Source organism: Tenrec ecaudatus, chromosome 13, assembly GCF_050624435.1.
Source record: "Tenrec ecaudatus isolate mTenEca1 chromosome 13, mTenEca1.hap1, whole genome shotgun sequence".
Classification (NCBI taxonomy): domain Eukaryota; kingdom Metazoa; phylum Chordata; class Mammalia; order Afrosoricida; family Tenrecidae; genus Tenrec; species Tenrec ecaudatus.
The window spans coordinates 8,829,819-8,852,548 of record NC_134542.1 but is presented as its reverse complement, the minus strand read 5'-3'; the positions used below and the strand labels follow the sequence as shown (position 1 = coordinate 8,852,548).

Genomic DNA, 22,730 nt, shown 5'->3' with positions numbered 1-22,730 from the left:
ATAAAACTTGACTTTTCAAAAAATTGCCAGAAAATTCTCTGTTCAAGAAACACGGGGTGCCAGCTAAAATACGTCTTTGTTTCTCCACGTCCACAGCTGTGCCTAAAAGGGGACACTGCTGCTTGTAAGTGCACAGACCAGGATGCGAGTACTGTAAAGGTTTGGAGAGGTTCACTATTGCACAAATCCCAGCTGGAAGCCTCCAGTTTCCCCACCCATAAACCCGTGCCTATTTCCCTGAAGTGCTGTGAATAACCAAACCAACAGGAGCATTTTAATGTGCAGGGGGGGGGGGGAGGTGAAGGAAGGGAAATGCAGCCCCAGTCAACTGAGCAACACTCCCAAGTATCCTAGATTTCCCTCGTGGCCATGTGACCCTGGACATGAAACTTCAGCTCAGAATTTCATTGATCTGTTCTGTAAAACCAGTATTTCAACTATCTGAGTTGTTAACAAAAAGAAAATCGGACCACAAGTTAACCCAGATGCTTTGTATTTCTCTGCAAATTTACTGTAGATAAAACTAAAAAAGAGTAATTTAACTGGAAACGCAAGCCAACATTATTATCTGAGACATATTTAGTTTGTGTAAACCAACTCTTACCCAAGTATTTTTAAGCCTCCAATTTCCAGGTAGAATTATTTACTTCTATTTAATGGGAAAGGAAAAATAAGGAATGGCCAACAAGAGCACTAGAGCTGGAGCTGAATGAATAGGCACAGCTGAGCACGGTGCTGCATGTTGTTTTCAGAGATCACACGGACTAACAGTAACTCAACTTTTCTTTTTAATTACATGTCGACCCAGGTCAGCAGAAAAGGATTACAGCACCACCACCACCCTCAGTAACATACCTAAGTCGTTAGCACACACAGCAAATGATGGAGGGTAAGGTTAGGGGACAGGGAGCTAGGATAGTGCACACACACTGTTTTAGTAAAAGTCTATTTCTTTTCTTCGGTGATAAATGCTTGACATCCTTCATGAAATCCACAGTGGTGAGATGGAAAGATGCCCTCCACTAAGATATTTTGGGGAAGACCCACATAAACCTCTTGATCTTTTAAGGTCAGGGTTATGTCTCTTAAAAAAAAAAAAAAAGAAAAGAAAAAGACTGTATTATCAATACCCTGAAAGCAGAAGGAAGGATTCGTGAATTAAGTATTGATTGCCAACTGAGAATAAAGGCTGGGAAGGTATGTGTCTGGAATTTGGAAATAAAATAAAAATAGCTTTTGCTGCTCTTAGGAATCCTAAATACTGCCCGACTCCTGAGCTGGAATCCCACTCAACCATCCACAGGTTGTATGGGGCTTCAGAAAATTCGTGGAAAAATCGAATTTAAAGATAATGGGTTGTTCCCCCTCACACCTCCTTGAGCTTTTTGGAGACTGCATACTATCTGGTTTAAGTACTTATATAGAGTACACCTGTTCAAAAGAACGGGAAAGAGAAGTGACCCTCATGAAATTATTTGGAGGATTTAGTGAGAAAATCTATTTCAAACACGGTCCTCTCTCAAAACAAGAACTCAAATATATAGTAAATAGTGTTCATTTCAATAAACAGAAGGGAAAAATACTGCAGTAACAACATTATGAGTTAAAGATCACCTTATAACCAGTTGTCCACATGTCAGCCACAAATTTCCAGTAATGTAGCTGCAAGTGACTTTTTGCTATTAAAAAACACATACAATAAACGTCACTGGTGAAAACCAGCCACCTACGGCTGCACTGACTCAGAGCAACCCTTCCTTACACGGAGTGGTGGCTGGCAGACTAGAGTTGCAACCGCAAACCCTTATAAAAGCACAGCTTCTCTCTAAGTAGTATAGTTGCAGTTAGCAAATAACTTTGTACCCCAGTGCACCGCCCAGGCTCCTTTTAAAGGGGAATGTCCACTTATGAAAACCACTACCATTGAGTAGATCCGCAGACTCTGCTCTTGAAAGGGTTTCTGAGGTAGTCTTTGTGGGAGCAGATAGCCCCCAACTTTTGCAGCGCAGGAGGTGGGTTCGAAATGCCAGCCTTGCATTTGTTTACCAGCCCAATGCTTACCTGACAAAGTCACCTTCTTGCAAAAAATTCGAATTTGGTGGGCACAAAAACCAGAAGCCAGATTTTCCAAGGGCTTCCTCGTTTGAACGAACTAAAGAATTAAATAGTAGGCCAGCCTATTTTAGAATCCATTCAAGAAGCTTCAAACACCACCATCAAATAAATACCCAGACTTTAAATAGTGGAGTTACAAGGGAATGACATGAGACTGCTGCTCTTGTTTTGAAAAGCAAAAAGTGCTATTATTACCCAGGGCAGGTATTTCTCACCTGCCCACTTCCTGCTATTAAATGCCTGCTGTATGTCAACAAGGGCTGTGAAGTTATTCAAATGAATATAAATCAGGCTAGTTATTCTGGCCTGCATTGGCCAAAGTCACCTTAATAATATGCCGAACACCTGTGCTTTTCAGCCTGCACATTACTTGCCACTTGTGGGTGACTCCAGAGATTTAAGAGTACCTAGAACTAATAGTGAGATTCACGAGGAGATGCTTAGGTGAGGGGCCCTCAAAACATTTTGGAAAATTTTTTTTAAGATAATGGGATTTTCCTACCAACTTCCCCACAGCCCGTTACTTGTGTTATCAAAAGGCTGCCCAGTTGTGAAGTCTAAACTTATCTTTAAGAAAGGACATCCTACTGAGTTAAACTTTGGAATGTCAATTCCATGAAAGTAAACAGTAAAAGGTTAACCAATGACAAACAGAGCCCACTCCTGGGCCAGGTTATCAACAAAGGGGGGGGGGGGTGGAGGGGGTGGAAGGGTGCTGTGCATGAGTGTGCATGCAGGAAGGGGTCTGAGGTGATCTGATAATACACTGTGGCTGGCACCAGAATCAGACTTTGACTCCTGAGAAAAGGACCACCCAGATATTTAAGGTCAAAACTCAAACTCTAAAGCACTGAAATGAAAGAGCTGACCTCCCACCCCAAAATAACCCACCGCTGGCTACCAAATGGATTCCTATTCAGGACAACCCTGCAGGGCAGACTAGACTGCTCCCTGGGGTTTCCAAGGCTGTCCCTCTTTACAGAGCACAAAGGCTCATCTTTCTCCCACAGAACTGCTGAGGGCTCGAAGCGCTGACTTTGCAGTTCGCAGCCCAACAAGTAGCAACCAATTAGGCCACCAGGGCTCCTTGACTGTCCTCAAATGGAACGGATGAAATAGCTCAGGGATTATCTTTAGAACTGAAAACAGACTCAGGTTGACTGTTTCTCAGCTCAAAGTGTCTAAAACTTTGTTACTTGGATGAAATGGCATTTTAATTTTATGTGAAAGAATATATTCAGCTCTACAGGCAAATGCTACACAGGTAAAGAGTGAGTTGTACATTAAGCTACATTTTAAAACTCATCCTTGAAATTTTCCCAAGAGGCAATTCCTTCATGTAATTTCAGAAGGTGGCAGTTCTTCCTGGTCCAATGGCCACCAAGTCTAGGACAAGAGATGTCACAAGAGGTCAGGATGTGGGCAGGTTTCCCACCAGTGGATGGCATTTGACAGACTTTTAAGAAGGAGCTTTCAGTTGAGCACCCCAACCCTGAAAGTGCCCCAATCACTCCTTGTTGCCTATTTGACAATGCCAGTAGGGGCCTGAAAACCAGATCATTTCAAAGATGTAATTTACGAATCTTCATAATGCACTATTACTCATATCCCATGCAGGCAGGGTGCGTTTGGCTTTCAGAACTGGCCTCACAGTCCAGGGTGCGCCCCCACTAGTTTGTGAGCACTGGATTTAGCTGTGGTCCTCCCTCCAAGACACCTGGTTTGGTTTCGGAATACAACTCAGTGCCTGGACAACAGCAGTAATAAATACAATCTGCACCACCCTTTACTCACAGGTTTATTCTTGTAGCCAAACATCAATGTGCTGATAACCTCATCAAGTGTGACAGGGTTCCCATTTTACAAATAAGGCAACAAAGTGTGTTGCCAAACCGAGTAGCCTGCATGCAACCTGTCGCTAACGCCATCTGTACTTACAGACCCCACACACTAGGTCCGAGGAGGACACAGCCAGGTGTCAGAAGACATTGTGGCAAATTAAGTACACAAGGTAGAGTCAATGACTATAAGAGAATGGAAGAGGAATTAACCTTGCCCCAAAAAGCAGCCACCTGCTTAAGGACGCCAGAATGGCGAGGGCTTCAGATTAGTGAGAACGAATAACCCTGGGCGCTGCTGCTAAGTGCCAGGAATTGAGAGGTCCTGTGATACAGAGGCAAATAAAGCAACAACTGGTCACAGAGCTGACTGCTCCAGCTCCGCCCCAAACCTCAGTTGTGGTCAGCTAACCCCTACAGAACAGTGTAGAACTGCCTGGTCTGTTTCCTAGGCTGTAACTCTTGACAAGAGTAGAATGCCTCATCTTTCTCTCCTAAAGAGTGATTGGTGGTTTCCAACTAACGACCTTGTAGCTAGCAACCCAACACAAAACTAACTCACTACACACAACCAGAGTTCCTAGTCTCCCCAAGAGTGGCTCAAATATTGTTACTTTTCCAATACTCTTCTCATCAACTTGACAAAACAGGTGCTGGAGAGAAACCATTTTCCATCCAGAAGAGCTGAAGCACAGTGAGAGGAGGCTGTTCCCATCAAGAGTTCTCTTCTCGGATACTCGACAGAGGTAGGGTTGCTAAGAGTCAGAATGGATGCGATGGAGGTGGGTTTGGGTTTTCAGAGGTGGCTGAAGCAATCCCAGGGTCCCCAAGGAAATAGGTGGCAGGGTCAACATTCAGACGCAGGTCTGACTCAAAGCCAGTCTGACTGTGCTCCTTCGCTGAACAAAGCAAAACTAACACGTCCTTCCTTTTGCAAAAGTCAAAATACTGGAAAGTCATGACATCCCTAGCTGGGAGTGTGTGGGGGAAAGTGTATGGTCCGGAAGTGTATGGTCTTTTTTTTTTCTACTTCTTTAAGGCCATCAGGAGACTTTTGGGCCTAGTGAGTTCCAAGATGGGCTGCTAACTGCAAGGTCAGCAGTTCACTCTTTCCCCCACTTAGAAGATCTAGTTTCAGAAACCCAAAGGGGCAGTTCTACTATGTCACTGAGTCGGCACCAACACAATGGCAGTGGGATTGGTTTATTTTGTTGTTGTTTAAGGGTAAGTCTAGGGCAGTGGCTCTCCAACCTCACATGCAGAAGAACAGAAACACTTATCTCCAACAACTCTTCAGTTTCTTGCTCTGGTGAGGAGTTAAGAAAATCTTTCTAAAATACAAACTAGATTGTACATTCTTTCAATTCCAGAAGAACCATCAACTGGCTCATAAGGAGAATTTCATTTTTCTAGGCAAGAACATCATTGTTTAACTTGGCTATTTATAATTAATTAGGAGTTCAGACACGGGTTACATGTTAAGTTGCAGTCATACCTAGTGGCAATATACGAAGTTTTTAGCATATTTTTTAATGCAGCTTTTGTGGTAAAATTAGGTGCCTCAGCTGATATTCGGGTTGGCTTATATTCAAATATATACAGTATGTACATATTATACAGGAGAATGTCCTGCAGAGAATTACCCAGCAGGTAATCTTGCACAGATGAATATCCAGTTTGCCAAGAGCTATCTGCACCAACTTCAGCTCTAGCCAACAGGTTTTTCCCCCAATTTAGTGAATGAGCTGAATTAAATCTTCACCAAGACTTTAGGCTACAGTTGTTAACAAGTAATGTCTTTAACCTTAGCAAAGTATGCAAAATAGGTGATGGTTGTATTACCAAAATAGAGATGGGCGGGGCAAGTGTCACTAAGTCCAGTCACACTGAGGTGATTATAAGGGCTATCAAGGTAGAGGGCCAGGAAAGAATTCAGTCTCCAGTCTAGAATGAAGTAGGTAGGTAACAGGATATGTAGATGAGGGAAATGATCAGCAGAGACAAGAGCTAAGTGAAGGCCTGGTCATCGATGAGAATCCATTTCCTCAATAAAAAACAAGCGAAGTAGAGAGGGCCAGAACCTTGGGCAAATGCTAAAGTCTAAGGAAAACAGAAAGAATGTAATTGGGAAGGGGGTAGGGGGTCAGGCTGGGCAGTGACAATGCAGGAGGAGTCAAGAGGAAGAGGAGGACAAGGCAGAGTTCAATCGTCACCTGCCAGACACAGAGGACAAAAGATGTGCCATCAGCTTTAGAAAGTGAAGAAAACTTGTGTCCGGAGCATAAACAGCAGCCATCCTCTGAAAATGCTAGCCAACAAAAAGGGCACAAAGTGTGTGCATGTGTGTATGTAGGATGTGTTGACTTTCCCATTTTTCTTTTTAAAAGAAGCTTTAAGGAAGTTTATATTTGTAAGGGGCCTAAATGAAAGAGGCTGTAAAATGTACAGTTACTAGAATGATTCTATGGAGAGGGGGGTTGAAGAGCACAAGCCTGGGAGAGGAAAGGTAATTGTCTCTGCGGCAGCAAGGAAAGGCACAGCTCTAGAACAAGAGAATGGAGATTTCATATTAATTACTGGAGATCAGGAAAAGCCATCCTGGCCTGCAGGGGCAGCTTGTGTTGCTCCCATGTTGAACAGGTTTCATCAAAGAGTCCAGTCTAAGGTTTAGAAAGAAAGGCCTGAAGAGCTAATTCTGAGTATCAGCCAATGTGAGCCCTATGGGTCACAATGGTCCAATCTATAACCAATCAAAGGAAGGGCAGCATTTTGCTCCATGTTGTGTGGGGCTCACCTTCGCTCGGAGTCTGCTAAACCTCCTTACAATATACTGATGCAGTGGCTGCTAACAATGAACTTGGACATAGCAACAATTGCCTAATTGGTAATGGGTCAGGTAATTTTGTTCTGTTGTATATACAGGGTTGCTATGAGTTGGAGCGGACTTGAAAACACCTTACAACAAATAAGAAGGGGGATGGCCCAACAGCACAGAGACCTTAGATGATAGAGGAAACCAAACTTAATCACACCAATCCATACCTGATGTGACCATCTCATTTTAGGCCAGAGGAATCCAAACAACTAACTATTCAAGAATATAACCAACGAATAAAATCCCTGTCTCCCAGATGCCAACGGCAAGCTTGTTTACCCGTGGGCCATTCTATTCCAAGACAGCAATCTATTTACAAGGTAGAAATCGACTATAATGAACACAGCATACCGATACCGCACTCTCGCATATCTCTGTACCTTCACTTACTGAGTACAAATTAAAATTAAAGAACCTAGGAAAAAAGCGATTGTTCAAGTGCCATCCAAGGCTGATGAATGAAATTCAATCCTAGGTACTAGCACCCACATTTTACTACAGCAATGTGCTTGGAAAGGCCATGTACCAGGTCTCAGGAAGAGTCAAGGAGATTTTGGAATTAATTTGAAAGTGCGTTATTCTTTTGAGTATGAAGTAAGCATTAACATCTATACAAATTATGCTGTAATTTTCTTGGAAATATCCTTTTTATTTCTCAACAGAACTTGAAACCAGCTCTTTTTAACACACATGTGCAAAACAGAGACTAATATTGACCCATCAACCAAGCAAAATGACCGAAAGTTTAAAACTAGAAAAAACATGAACTCTGAAGACTATTGCCAGGGACAAAAGAACTTGTCTAAAGGCAATGACCTAATGAGTTGTTAAAGGTAGTAGATAAAAGTGACCTATTTTTCTATTTTAATACCTTTTAATCACACTTTTACCCTGATATTTTAATTTTCCCTTCTCCCTTTTGTTTATATGTTATGATCATTTTATTAGGGGCTCTTGCAACTCTTGTTACAGTCCATACATCAATTGTATCAGACATATTAATACAGGTATTGCCATTGTTCTCTAGACATTCACTTTCTGTTGAGCCCTTGGGATCAGCTCCCCCCCACCCATGACCCCTTGATAGATTATAGATTGTTATTGTTTTCATATCTCACATCCACCGCTGTCTCCTTTCCCCTCTGGTTTCTGTTGTTTATCCCCTTGAAGGGGTGGGGTGGTGGTGGTGGTGGTGGTGTGCGTGCGCGCGAGTTTGTTTACATGCCATTCATTGCGATCTCAGTAACACCCTTCCCTCCCTACCTCTCCCTCCAAAAGTGATCTTAAAGGTCACTATCCAAAGACCTTTTCCTTGATAAAAAACAAAAGTGTTCCACGAAGGAAACAAGTGATAGCTAACAGTCCATGCTCGAGAGGCTGTTCAAGCAAGGGTGGTCTGGCTATTAAAGGGGTGGCAGCAGGTCATCTGGATTTAGCAGTCTCCTGATTAACCCACCAGAGTTAAAGTACAACTCTGAGTACATGCCATTGAATGTAGAAACCATCTCAAGAACAGATTTGACGTGCTCAAACACCAATGAACAATGGCCCAGATAAGTGGAATGACATTATGGATGTCACCCATAAAGAAAGCAAAAGGGTTACAAAGACAAGGAAGAAGCAACAACAACAACAAAAGTGAATGTCAGAAAACTGGAATTTGCTCTTCAACAAGGAAAAGACATGGTGAATGTCAGAAGCCAAAGAACTGAATTGATGATTCAAAAGGAAGTCCAAGAAGATAAAGTATTGTGATGAAGTGCACACAGATCTAAAGTTAGAAACCCAAAAATATGTTCAGCACATCTCAAGTTCGAAAAATTAAGGCCCCGAGTTGCAACACCGAAGAATTCTATGGGGGCAACATCGACTGATGCAGGAAACATCAAAACAAGATGGAAGGAATACAGAGTCACCTTACCAAAAAGGGTTGGTTCAAGTATCAGGAGGTAGCATATAAATCAGTAATTGATTCCTTATGAGGAAGAAGACCATGCTGCACCCAAAGCAGTGGGGGTGGAGTGGGGATGGGGTAGAGTGAGACACTCCAGGAATTGTTGGAATGCCAACAGGTATGTTTCAACAAAAGAATGCAAAAGACAGGAAACAAACTCGTCCACATCCAGAAATCTAGGAGAAAGTTACTTGAATGGAAGTGCCCATTTCAAAGAAAGGTAATCAAACAGATTACCAACAAATACATATGTATCCAAAAGTACCATAAATATCAAATGCAAATAAATTGTTGTAGCAATACAACCATCAACAGGGAGCTGCCAGAAATTAAACTAGATTAAAAAGAGGACATGGCACATGCGCTATCACTGCTGGTGACAGGTGGATCTTGGCTGAAAGCAGACAATACCAGAAAGATGTCTGCTTTTGCTTTACTGACATTCAGCTCCGTGGATCATAACAAATTATTGATAACATTGCAACGAATAGGAATTTCACAATACTTCACTGTGCTCCTATGGAAGCTGGAACAAGCAGCAGGAGCGCAAACAGAAAAAGGACTAACTGTGTGGTTCAAAGTTTAGAACACGTGTCAGGTTGTATCCTTTCACTTCTCACAGAATTAGTCTTCTTACACAACTCGCATCTGAAAAGCCGGACTGTATAAAGAATGCAGCACCATGCACAGCCTTGCTTGCTCAAGTGGTCGGTAATGCGAAGCACATGCGGATCAAGGGCAAAGCCTATTATATAGCCTTCGGTATGAACTAAAATTCAAGCTACGCAAATAAAAAGCGTCACAACTGAACCAATATTCACTATAGTAAATGGTGGAAAGAAAAAAATTGCCAGGGATTTCATTTTTCTCTAATCAAATCAATACCCATGGAAACAGCAGTCAAGAAACCAAAGGACATATTGCATTTGGGCAAAAATGTTACAGACCTTTCTAAAGGACTAAAAAACAAAGATGTCAGAGGACTAAGATGGTGCACCTGACCCAAGCAAGCCTATTTTCTATTGCCTTTCAACTGTGAAAGTTGGACAATGCATAAGGAAGACCAAAGAATCAGATATTTTTGAATAATGGTGCTGGGGAAATAATACTGACTATACCTCAGGCTGCCCTAGTGGCACAGTTTGTTACAAGCTGGGATGCTAACCCCACTTTGGATCCACCAGTCATTCCATGGACGTAAGATGAGGCTTTCTGTTCCCATAAATATTTACAGCCTTGGTAACCCACAAAGGATAGTTCTTACTCTGTCCTACAGGGTGGCTGTATGTTAGGTATGACTAGATGGCAGTGAGCTCTTGTTTTTTAGGGGTTGCCAGAAGAACAAAACAAGTCTATTTATCTTGGGAAAAGGAGTCACAAACCCTTAGAAGTGAGGATGGTAAGACTTTGCCCCATGGCACTTCAGCCTTGTTATTGGGAGGGTTTTCAGTCACTGGAAAAGGACATTATACTCGGCAAACCTGAAGGTCAGTGAAAGAGGAAGATTCCTGAGGAGATGGACTGACACAGGGGCTACAACAATGGGCATAGGACCAGACAAGAGTTTCATTCCATTACGAATTGGGCGTTGCCACGAGAAGGAACAACTAGATAGCACCAAACAGCAAATGACTAGCCAACGCAAAATAAACAAGAGAAACAAGGGAGTTAAATTCCAAAATGAAGGAATGCAACACACACACACACACACCATCATAGCTTCCATTATGAGGATCTGTTCAGCTCCAGCAAGGGAACTGCCAAAAAAAAAAAAAAGAGACATGGAGAATTAAGTACAGAGCAGAGGAAGCCAAAGGATCAGTGAAAAGACATCCCACGGCAAAGAAAGGAGACTAAAAGGGAGATCAAGGTTATGAAAAGAAGAAACAAACAAACAAAATAAAAGAAGAAACAAAAGGGAAAAAAATCCACTGCACAATTTTTTAAAAGGCAGGTTATACAACAGGAAGACATTAAGACAATCCGAAGAGCTTTAACTCATAAATGAAAAGGAAAATGTGCTTTGCACTAAGAGGAATACTGTTGTCAAGCCTTTGCTAAACTGAAAATGCAGGTAAGGAATGCTGCACAGAGTACGATTATGTCCATAAACAAAGTCCAGACCACCCACTGTTGGTCTGCACAGAATTAAATAATCAACACGTTGCTGTTAGATGACATTCGGTAGGATCCTGCTCACAGCGACCCCATGTACAGAATAAAACACTGCCTGGTCCTGCACCATCCTCACAACTGTCATCATGTTTGAGCCTACTCTTTTAGCCAAGGTCAGTCAATCCATCTGACTGAGGCACTTCCTCGTTTTCCCTCTCTCCTGTCCAAGCATGTCTTTTTCCAGGGACTGGTTTCTCCTGATAACACATCCAAAGTACAGTAGATGAAGTCTTGCCATCCTCACATTCTGTGCTTCGACCAAGACAGATCTGTCTGTTCTTCTGGCTGTACGTAGTACTCTCACTACTCTTCGCCAATAATCAGTAGGAGAGACACTGCAATTACACACACACACACACACACACACACACATTCATACAACAGTGTTTATCTAGGAAGAACAGGACAGGACTACCAGGTATCTTATATGTTACACCAGTTACCTATTTTCTGTACTCCAAAAACATGTTTATAATACTGTGTACATTTCAAGTTTAACTATATGAGAACAGTTAATCTTAACTATATCTGTACATGGTAACATTTAAATAATCAGTAAAGGACACCAAAATGATACCACTTTTTAGCAGCTTTTTCTTTCATTTCTCTAATTTTCATCTTTTGGTTTCACCCCTCAATAAGAAAAACTCAAAAAAAAATAAAATAAATAAAAACTCAAGTACTGAGTTTTAAGATTTTTATATCTTGGATAGAATGTTTGCTTTTAAAAAAAAAATCAACTTTGTAATTCAAATTACTACTCTCCCCCTCCCCCCGAAAGAAAATGAGTTCTTACTGCCCATCAACACAAACAAAGAGAATACCATGTCGAATCAGCCATTGATGATGTATCCAACGCCAGCACAGAAAATCTATTTTGTAGAGCACTCTAAATTGACTTTGCCACCATGGCGTGCACTCAATTGAAAGGTTTGTTCACTGTGATTAAGGTGCAATGGGGATGCTACAGGGAGCCAAGGTAAAGAAAATGAGGGATAGCACAACAGAAGAACACAAGAAAGCTATTTTAGATTCAATCGCTAGGTAAACAGCCCTCTGGATCTCTGAAGCTGAGATCCAGAGGATAAGAGAACAGTAGGAAAAACAGTATTTGTTTGTGTGTCCGTAAGAGTAAATTATGGTAAAATGTGCCTAGGTGTCAACAGTGGAAAAGAAAGGTTAAGGGGGTAAAGGACGTCTTTCCTGAGAAACTTCAAATCCTACGAGCTGCATTATTCTACACCATGTTCCCTTGGAGACATTTCTTGACCTCTTTAAGCCTCAGCTTCCTTGTCTGTAAAATGGAAACAATGGCTGTCTCGTGAACTAACATTTCCATGACTAAAAGGTAAAACATGAAGAAAAATATAAGCTAATTCCAAGGGGAAAAAGAAAGAGAATCTGCGTGTTTAAGACACATCAACAAGATGGAACTGTGGACAACCAAGGGAACTTGTACAGTCACTGAACATTCAGATTTTAAAAGGCATGTCTATTGTTTATGATGCAATCACAGCATTAGCACAAGTTTTTAAAATGTGATCTCCATCTTTAAGGCAGACAATACTTAGAGACTAACTATTCTAATGGTGAAATTTGTTTCCAAATAATTTGTGAAGCAAGTAACTTGAGGGTGGGGAGAGGGCAGTTTTTTTTTAAATGTAGCCATGAATTAATGGTGTAGTGGCTGGGTCTTAGGTATGGCTGACATCTTCTGTAACAAAATGTTGCCCATGAAAAGAACAGACACTCAAATAAAAATGAGAATAGTACTCTGGTAGGCGCAGAGAACTGTTGCTTTTTCTGTTTCAAAGGATGATTACCACTTTCTTTTAGAAAATAGGTCCATAGAGAGTTCACTTTTATCAGAAATGGGAAGAAAAAAAAGTGTCTGTAAGTCCTGGTCTCCTGATACTTAACACTGCCTTTCCGAGATGCACACACCCTGCCTCTGGACCGTTGGAGAAGGGTCCCCGTTTCCTTAGGCATCTTTCCATTTAGGGTATAAGTGCTCCTTCTTTCTCTGATTAGAAGTTGAATGTAATCTCCACTCATGCAGGATGCAAGCACTTGAAGTGAACTTTAGGGACATCAGAATGAACTCAACAAGCATCTAACTCTTCGGAATAGAGCTAAACAGCCCTTCCACCACTCCATTCTGGCAAAAGACACACCTCCTCCATTTGTGTCAGGACTTTCTAACTCTCCAGGAAGAGGTGCCTTAGACACTTCACTTAGTAAACAAACAGCGACACAAAACATTGTGTCATACCTTTGCATTGTACATACCTTTGGGGTTCGGGTGAGACTGAACTAAGCCTGCAGACTGCTGCTCAGAGAGGTCATCACCCATTAGTAGTTTATAGTGCTTCTCCCTCCCCAAATTCCTCACCTTACACTTGACCACACTAAGTTAACCCCAAATCATGTCTGTCTATTTAAATGAAAACTTCCCTAGTAGTGCGGTGAGTTAGGCCCTAAAATCCTAACCGAAAAGTTGGTGGCTCAATCCCAGGAGCCACTCTGTGGAAGAAAGATGAGCTGTCTGATAAAGATTTACAGTCCTGAAAACCCTAAAGGAGTTCTTGTTTCATGTTTCCTCCATGTTTCCTTCATGTCCAAATGCCTCCTTTTAGGTACTTCATTCCTGTGGGTTCCTGAGAAAAGGCACCACTCTACATGACAAAGCAAGACCACCCCCATAGTGGCAACTCCCACCACAAGTTAACTAAGACTCAAAACTGCAAATGGTCTATGAAGGACCAACCAGAGTCCTTCTACAAGACCCTTACCCTGGACTGTAAAGGTTCGCATTATAGGGGCTTCATTTTCTGAAGCCATGTTCAGGAAGCAGCATGTGAGCCAGTGGTTTCAATTGTCCCAAGAATCAGCTCTCTTGATTTCACCCTGAAGGATTTCAGGAAATACAAGAGTTTTCAATTTAGCTCTAAGTAACCACCATGTCCAACTCACATTTTCCTTAAGAACATTTGTGAGACTCGCACAGGACCAGGCAGTTTAGTTCTATTGTACAGTCAATAGGAGTTAGAACTGATTTGCTGGCGCCCAACAAGAACTTTTTTTAAATGCCTTTAAATTGAGAAGGATGTCCCTCTAAGTTTGACTCATGGAGATTTCAAATTTCCCCAAGACCAAAGACAAAAACTCTCAGTTCATACCATACCCTAGTATTTGTACAGAGCACCAATGTAACAGAACTTCTGGCACGCATCTCTCTTTAATCCTAAACAACTTCAGGTTTACAGCAAGAACAAATATATTACTCATACAACAGAAAGAGTCAAGGAAATCATCTATGTTCAAATATCTAAGCTTAAAATCAGACTAGCATTGACTCACAGGGCAGTTTTCTTGAATGTTGACCTTAAAAAGGATCAATCCATATCTAAACTCAAGTTTATAACTTTCGAGCTTGTACTAGGCTACAACTACATGCAGCACAATGGCTAAGATTTTAACTAAGAACAAACACATCACAAGCAAAATGCCAACTCTAAAACTTAATCCCAAAGTCTACAGAATCCAAAAGTGTTGTTGTATTTTTCGTTAGTTGGGTTTTTTTTTGGGGGGGGGGGGGAGTGATAAAAAAACCCTGTAACCAGATATTCAGAGTCACACAACTGAATATATTAAACAGTGTACAAATATGGAGACTTAATGACATATGAATTATACTTCCAAAGAACTCTTTTAAAATTCCTTTTTCAAAAAAAAAAAATTCCCCCTTTTCTCTGATTTTTCCTACCTTCACAAGAAACATTTGTAAGGGAAACCTTAAATTAATTTGTGTTGTTTTTAAACCTTCAAATATGCCAACAATAAACTGTGATTTGGTGGTGATGTTAGCGGTTGTTGATTCCAATCTACAACAAATGTAAAAAGTGTGCAGAGCAGGGACTAATCAAAAGTGTGATATACCAAACCCAGAAAGCCCAAAGATAGGAGGTACTAGAAATCAACAAGTCATTTCCGGGGGTGAGGGGGTGGGGGTGGGAACCTATCACAATGAGAAGAATGCCTTTATAATGCAGAACTACGTCTCCAGGTAACCTACAGGAACCACATCTTCCCCTTCTCCTGTCTGAAAACACTAGGATGCTTCATCAGTCCTCACCTTGGTTAGAAGCCAGTAACTTTTATTTTCCAACGTTGCCATTAAATATAAAAATCAAAAGCCGATGGTCAGTACTTACACAGGAACTAACAGAAAAGGCTTACTGATACATGCCACAATAACTAATGTTGGTTGCCTTTAAGAATTAGATTATCACCCAAAAGGAAGCATTATTTAAAAATGAAGCTATAGTAAAGGCTCAAGTCACTGGTGCACCCGAAAAAAAATTTACTTGCCCTATAGATTTTTTAGTTCTACCTTGTGCAAAAGGACATAGATGTATCCTATCAAGTCAGAAATACTGCTGTGAGGAAACTTTAAAATAAAACTTGGTTACCTACCAAGTTAAAACAAAAATCCAATTAATGAGAGCAGCCAAACCAATTCCTTCAGGATTTTCATTAATCAGATTTGCTGTAACTTGTAAAATAATGCATTTGGAAGGGCCAAGGAATTTATTTGAACTAAAGTAAGGGGGGAAGGGGCTTGCACTAACTCCTGAGAGATTTGGATTAATGTCATGAGATTATAGTTCTTCACAAGGCATTTTTATTTTTATTCATCTTACACAAATTAAGGAAGGGAAAATTATTTTCTGCTCCAGGTTTAAAGAGCCTTGGCACAGTGGTTAAGAGTGAGTCTGAACCCACCAGCTATTCCACGGAAGATGAGCAATCTGCTTGTACACTGGTACAGATAAGAGCTGGAAACACAGGGAATCTAGGACCGATAAACCCCCTCAGGACCAATACTGAGTAGAGATACCAGGAGGGTGGAGAGAAGGTGGGGGGAGAAAGAGGGAACTGATCACAATGATCAACATATAACCCCCTCCCCCTGGAGGACAGACAACAGGACAGTAGGTGAAGGGAGATATCAGACAGTGTAAGACATGAAAAAATAAGTTATAAATTACCAAGTGTTCATGAGGGATGGAAGGTAGGGGAGGGTGAGGGAGGGTTAAAATGAGGAGCTGATACCAAGGGCTCAAATGGAAAGCAAATGTTTTGAGAATGATGATAGCAACAAATGTACAAATGTGTTTGACACAATGGATGGATGTATGGATTGTGGTAAGAGTTGCATAAGCCCCAATAAAATAAGTTTTAAAAAGATTACAGCCTTGGAAATCCCACTGTCCTTTAAAGCAACAGTTCTCAACCTGTAGGTCAACGGCCCCTTTGGGGTTCCGAACAACCCTTTCACAGGGGTCACCCGATTCACAGAAGCAAAATTATAGATATGAAGTAGTAATGAAAATAATTTTATGTTTGGGGGTCACCACAACCTGAAGAACTGTATGAGAGGGTTATGGCATTAGGTAAGTTGAGAACCACTGTTTTTCAGGTTTGGGCTCCTGGCTTACAAACTACTGGAGAAAGACATAGATGTAGATACATGAAAATTTACTGCCTTAACACAAGCCATCTTATATCCTCCCTCTGAGGAAAGAAACAGCACATGTGTGCCGTGCTTTATAGCAGTCACTTGACATAAATGTCACAAGCTTCCCAACTCAGGGTCAGGTCTAAAGAGAACAACAGATGTGCTGAGTAGAAAGGCAAGCACAGTTATGTTACACCTGGTTTTTGTTGGCATGGGGGCTAAGTGGGGAAAGCATGGGGAACCCTTTTACACTTAATTTTGCCAAAGGCTATTTGGACAGTTACAAAATCATTCTTAGGTCATACTAGTCACACATTTCAAATTAGCTCGCCCCAAAGGTGATGACTGGAACAGCTTCTCTTTGGTGAGGGCCTGTGATGTTAACTGGTACCAATGATTTCTCCAGCCTCATAAGCCCCCACCCCTATTCTAGGGCCAGCTAGGTTGTATGCTTACTAAAAAACAAAAAACTGTCATCGACTCATAGAGACCCTATAAGGGCAGGGTGGAAGTGCCCCTGTCAGTTTCTGAGACTATCTCTTTAGAAAACCCTTTCTCCTAAACAGCAGCTGATGGTTTCAAAATGCTGACCTTGCAGATTGCAAGTGCTAGAGCTCCTTCATTGTATTCAGCAACTCCTTTGTTTACTGACCATGTAATTACTTACCAGTTTACTTCAAATGGTTTGGGGAGATAGGGGTAATAGAAGTCTCTCCCACATGAAGCTTTGTGGGGATATTTTTGTTGTTGTTGTATTGCTTTTTTTTTTTTTTGCGGTGGGGGAGGGGGGACGGAAGGGAAGGGAGGGTAGAAAACATATTCGTTCTCCCTGCTAAAGGAACCCTGCCTTAGAAGGCAGGGCCCAGATCCCTCCACCTCTGAGGAAAATGGGTGACTCCCTGGCCCCTGGAGGATGAGTCATGATTGGGTTGAAGCCAGTCTTTTTCTTTTTTTTTTTAACTGCAAGATTAGAGTCTTGAGATCAATTTAAAGCAAGCGTTCATAAGCAGAACGAGCTCATGAACTTAGGTTGGAAATTGTTTTTGATATAATTTCACTAAGATCACGTTGAAATGCAACAAGTGCTCGGATTATGAATAGGCACCAAACTACAGTGATGTTGGCAGCACCTGACTTTGTACCAATCAAAATCACAGATATTAATGTGTCACATTACAATAGTTGCCGACCTCTACAAATATCAGTTACCCTCATCACTGTGTTACTCAGAGTGCTAATACAGAAACCTATCTCTCTATTACAAGTTGGTTTAAAGTTTGAGAGCACAATTTCAGTATTTTGGTGTGTTTGAGGTTTTCAGTTCAAGCTATTTATTTATAAGTTTAAAAATAACTTGGCAGCAGTCCCTGGGGTCCCAACTGCTGCAAGGGGTGGATGGCACAGAAAGGTTGAGCCCAGACTGACTGGTCTCAGCTAGAACTTTTCAATGAAATGGAAAATAGCAGGTCTATTGCATACCATCACGATACCAATGGCACTGTGTACATGTCCACATATCTACTTACTAAGAAATGCAAGCCAAAAAGGAAAGCCAATAATCTAATCATGTCTTGGTACAAAATACCATTATGCCCACCCACCCCCACCTTTTTTATGGGGACAAGAGTAGAAGGATGGTCCAGAGAGAGCTACACAAGACTTCCCGTAGGCACACTTCTGTAGTCTCCATTAAAAATATAACATGACCCCATCTTTGTCTCCTTCCTGCCTGGAAATATGGACACAGTGATTTTACGCCATGATAACCATCTTGTGAGAAGCAGCTAAGAGTGGCAAGGCAGTGACTCAGAGCCTGGGTCTGGCTGGAACTACCACACAGCAGAACCCTGCCAAGTTTGTTGATGGTTCAGTTAGGCACGTTTTCTATTACGTTTCTATTACTTACAAGAGGAATTGTTTACACATGTTACAAGGATCATCATGGCTGGCTAGGGAAAACAAGGGTTAAGGATTGAACAGGGGCCCTCAATAGATGGGACCCTAAATTCAAACATTTAAGCCTCTGGCTATGAACCCAACTGGAAAAGAGGAGTCATCTTTGTGATATTAATGAGCAGCTGTCAGCATTCCTGGCAGGGTGTCTGTCTCTCCCTGTAGAAGGGATCAAAGAGAGCCCAGAGGTGAGGTGGGATGAGCCAGGTGTGATGATACAGCTCCATGGAACAAGGAAGGCAGTAGAAGCAGAAGGAACAAGGATCTTCCCCCAGGTGACCCAGAAGAGAGAGGAGGAAAAAAAAAAGCAAGCTTCCCCTAGCGACTGGACCTGGAATTCATGTTTCTCGGCTCCTAGTCTGTGAAAAAAATCAATGTGTTCAAGCCATTCACTTGTGGCGTTTCTGTTACAGCACCACTAGATAACTAAGGGAAGCATGTTTTAAGAGAGAGAGAGAAAAAAGCTTTATTGATCTCAACTAAAAAGAAAACTGCTGAAAACTCATGTTTTAAAAATATCTTGCACTACCAGTGTTATAAGCCAAATGACTCAAGTACTCTAAACTTAACTATTTACTTCAGCTCACATCTGAGCCACAAAACAAAAACAGTCAAGTCACATCAGAAGCTGGGGCCATTTAGGAGGGTCCAACTGTCAGTGAGTACTCTACAAGGCCTATGATAAACCAATTCTCATTAATGGTAGCCCAGAGTCAGGAATAAAACATTCAAGGCTTTCAGAACACACGGTGGAAAGTGAGGTATATAATTACTGTTAAATAGCCACCACAAGTTGTCTTCATTGTACTATTATAACAGGTTTCACAAGATCTAGTTCTTAAGGGAAACACCCCCCCCCCCCACACACACACACAAAATCCTCATGGACAAATGAAAAGATCTTGATTGCTAATGGGATCCTTATATTTTTGTAACATTTCTATAAGTCTAAAATTATACCAAAAGAGACATCAGAAAAATAAACCTTAAGCCACATCAAACTGCTAAAACCAATATTTTAAACTATTAAAAGGAGTCAAAGAGATTATAATTTTTAGTGATAAAACATCTCAAATTGAACCAGATTTGAACACATCTCAAAAAATGTTTGAAAGCACTGAATGTTAGTCTAGGTAAAGAATATTTTTCCTTTCTGTAAGTTTCATATTAATTGTCTAATACATTTACCTAACAGATTAAAACATCTTAAGAATAATAAATTTACTCTGCAACCTTGTAATTTTATAGATTTTTATAAAATGCCCACCCCCCAAAAAATTAGGATAAAAAGCCATCATTAAACTCCTAGGATCCAGTATTTTAATCAGGGAAAAAAAAAAAAAGGTACCACAGTTAACTACCCATTATCATTAACTTAATTCAGATTTAAGTTACAACTTTCCAAAGTTGTAAATATATACGACTGCATCATCCTTTTCATCCAGAGCAGCTGGTGGCTCTGAATGGCTGATCTCATGGTCAGCACCCACACTGCCACCATCACTACTATTCAAACAAGTTGAAAGAACAGCTTGAAAGATTTTTAAAAGCAAAGATGTTTAGATATTGTTCCATGAACGCTAACGTGTTATCCGGAGAGAGATGAAACTTTCTACCCTGTAGAGTTCATCTAGCAAACCCAGTGGGGCAGTTCTTTCTACCTTGTCCTGTCAGCTTGGAATCAAATCAATAGTTGGGAGTCTGGTTTAGTTTGACATGTTTATCAGGAGGGACCAGTCCCTAGAGAAGGACATCATGCTTCCTCAAGGAGAGGGAGTGACAAAAAGGAAGATCTTGCAGGAGATGGGCTTTCACAGCGGCTGCAACAATGGGCTTAAACCTAACAATTGGGAGGATGGTGCAAGAGTTAAAACTAGAAGACTCAGCAGAGGAAACAACTCTTTAATCACTTAACTGTTTACCAGGCATGGTGCTAAGCACATCATTTTCACACTTAAAACTAAAACAACATTAACAAACAAACCAAAAATAAAAGTTAAAATAAGAAACATAATCCGTGTTTTTTACAATTAACAGTGACTAATTTACTCAAAGGCAAACACGTTTAAAAACTGAACTCATTATTCTGATGCAGTAAAGGTGCCTTACTCCATGACCATTAAAGTCTCTTTTCAACCCAACAATTGCATCACAAAATTAATTCTGAGATATCAGAGAAATTCATTTCCTCATGCCAGAGAAGACTGAGGGTATCAATTTCATTAATGCTCATAGAAGCTACAGTCAAGAAATCTAAGGTCACTTTGCATTGGGTAAATCTGCTGCAAGACCTCTTTAAAAGTGCTGAAGAGCAAGGATGCCACTTTGACGACAAAGGTGAGCCTGACCATGAGATTTGCACTCATCTTGTTCAGGAAGAGTAAAGTTGGTAAGGAAGAGTGCAGAAGAACGGATATATTTGAAAACGCTACAAAGTACCATAGACTGGCAGAAGAACAAACAAATCCTTTTTGGAAATGCCATTTAGAAGTGAGGATGGTGATGGGGAGCTGAAAGCAAAGAGTTCAAGACAGAAAATGCTTTGAGTGGGTGCATAAGCAAATGTGGTGAAGAAAGCTGATGGTACCCGGCTATCAAAAGATATAGCATCTGGGTCTTAAAGGATTGAAGGTAAACAAGCAGCCATCTAGCTCAGAAGCAACAAAGCCCACGTGGATGAAGCACACCAGCCTGCATGATCACGAGGTGCCCAAAGGATCAGTTATCAGTCATCAAAAAACAAAACAAAATACCATTGTGTGCTCACCACCCCAATACAATTGCTGAAGACAGCTGGGTGCATAAGCAAATGTGGGGAAGAAAGCTGATGGTGCCTGGCTATCAAAAGATATAGTGTCTAGAGTCTTAAAGGCTTGAAGATAAACAAGTGACCATCTAGCTCAGAAGCAACAAAGCCCACCTGGAAAAAGCACAATAGCCTGTGTGATCACGAGTTGTCCAAGGGATCAGGGATCATCAGAAAACAAAACCATAACTTGTGACTAAGGAGGAGTGCAGAGTGGAGACCTAAAGCCCATCTGTAGGCAATTGGACATCCCCTTACAGAAGGGTCACAGGGAAAGGACGAGCCATTCAGGGTGCAATGTAGCAACGATGAAACATACAACTTTCCTCTAGTTCCTAAATGCTTCCTCTAATTCCTAAACACTTCCTCTATCATGATCCCAACTCTACCTTACAAATCTGGCTAGACCAGAGGATGTATACTGGTACAGAGAGGAACTGGAAACACAGGGAATCCAGGGCAGATGATCCCTTCAGGGCATGGTGAGAGTGGCAATACCAGGAGGGTGGGGTGGGAAAGGGAACCAATTACAAGGATCTACATATAACCTCTTCCCTGGGGGACAGACAACAGAAAAGTGGGTGAACGGAGATCGGACAGTGTTAAGATACAACAAAATAATTTATAAATTATTAAGGGTTCATGAGGGACGGGGTTAGCAGGGAGGGAGGGAGAAAAATGAGCTGATGCCAGGGCCTTAAGTGGAGAGAAAATGTTTTGAGAATGATGAGGGTAATAAAAGTACACATGTGCTTTATACAATTATGGATTGTGATAAGTTGTATGAGCCTCCAATAAAATAACAAAAAAGATGGTGGCAACAGTTGTACAATTATACTTGTTCTAATTGAACTATGGATTGTTATAATATCTGTAAGAGCTCCCAATAAAATGATTTTTTTTAAGTGCGGATGGTGAAACTCCCATTTCACTTTGGACAAGTTATCAAAAGACTGCTCAATGAAAAGATATCCCAAAAAAGGCCAAAAAAAAACAAAGGAAGGCCATCAAGGAGATGGAACTGGCAAGGTGGCTTGCCAACAATGAGCTCAAATCTAACAACAATTGTGAGGATAGGGCAGGACAGATCAGTTCCGTTGTACAATGGGTCACTGTAAGAGTCCTTAGCTCTGTTGGAGGCACAGGGAATCCAGGGCAGATGATACCTTCAGGACAAGGGGTCTGAGGGGTGATACTGGGAGGGTAGAGGGTTGAGTGGGTTGGAAAGAGGGAACCGATTACAAGGATCTACATGTGACCTCCTCCCTGGGGGAGAGACAACAGAAAAGGGGGTGAAGGGAGACGTTGGACAGGGCAAGATATGACAAAATAACAATCTATAAATTATCAAGGGCTCATGAGGGAGGGGCGAGCGGGGAGGGAGGGGAAAAAAGAGAGGACCTAATGCAAAGGACTTAAGTGGAGAGCAAATGCTCTGAAAATGATGAGAGCAAAGAATGTACAGATGTGCTTTACACAATTGATGCATGTGT

The 22,730-nt window shown here is 41.3% G+C and overlaps 1 protein-coding gene across 27 annotated transcripts in view; it reads right to left on the bottom strand.

Annotated features, from left to right (window-relative positions):
- The window catches only part of TRIP12 (thyroid hormone receptor interactor 12), a 134,149-nt gene that overhangs the window by 95,128 nt on the left and 16,291 nt on the right, over positions 1-22,730 (bottom strand). The window lies entirely within an intron of this gene.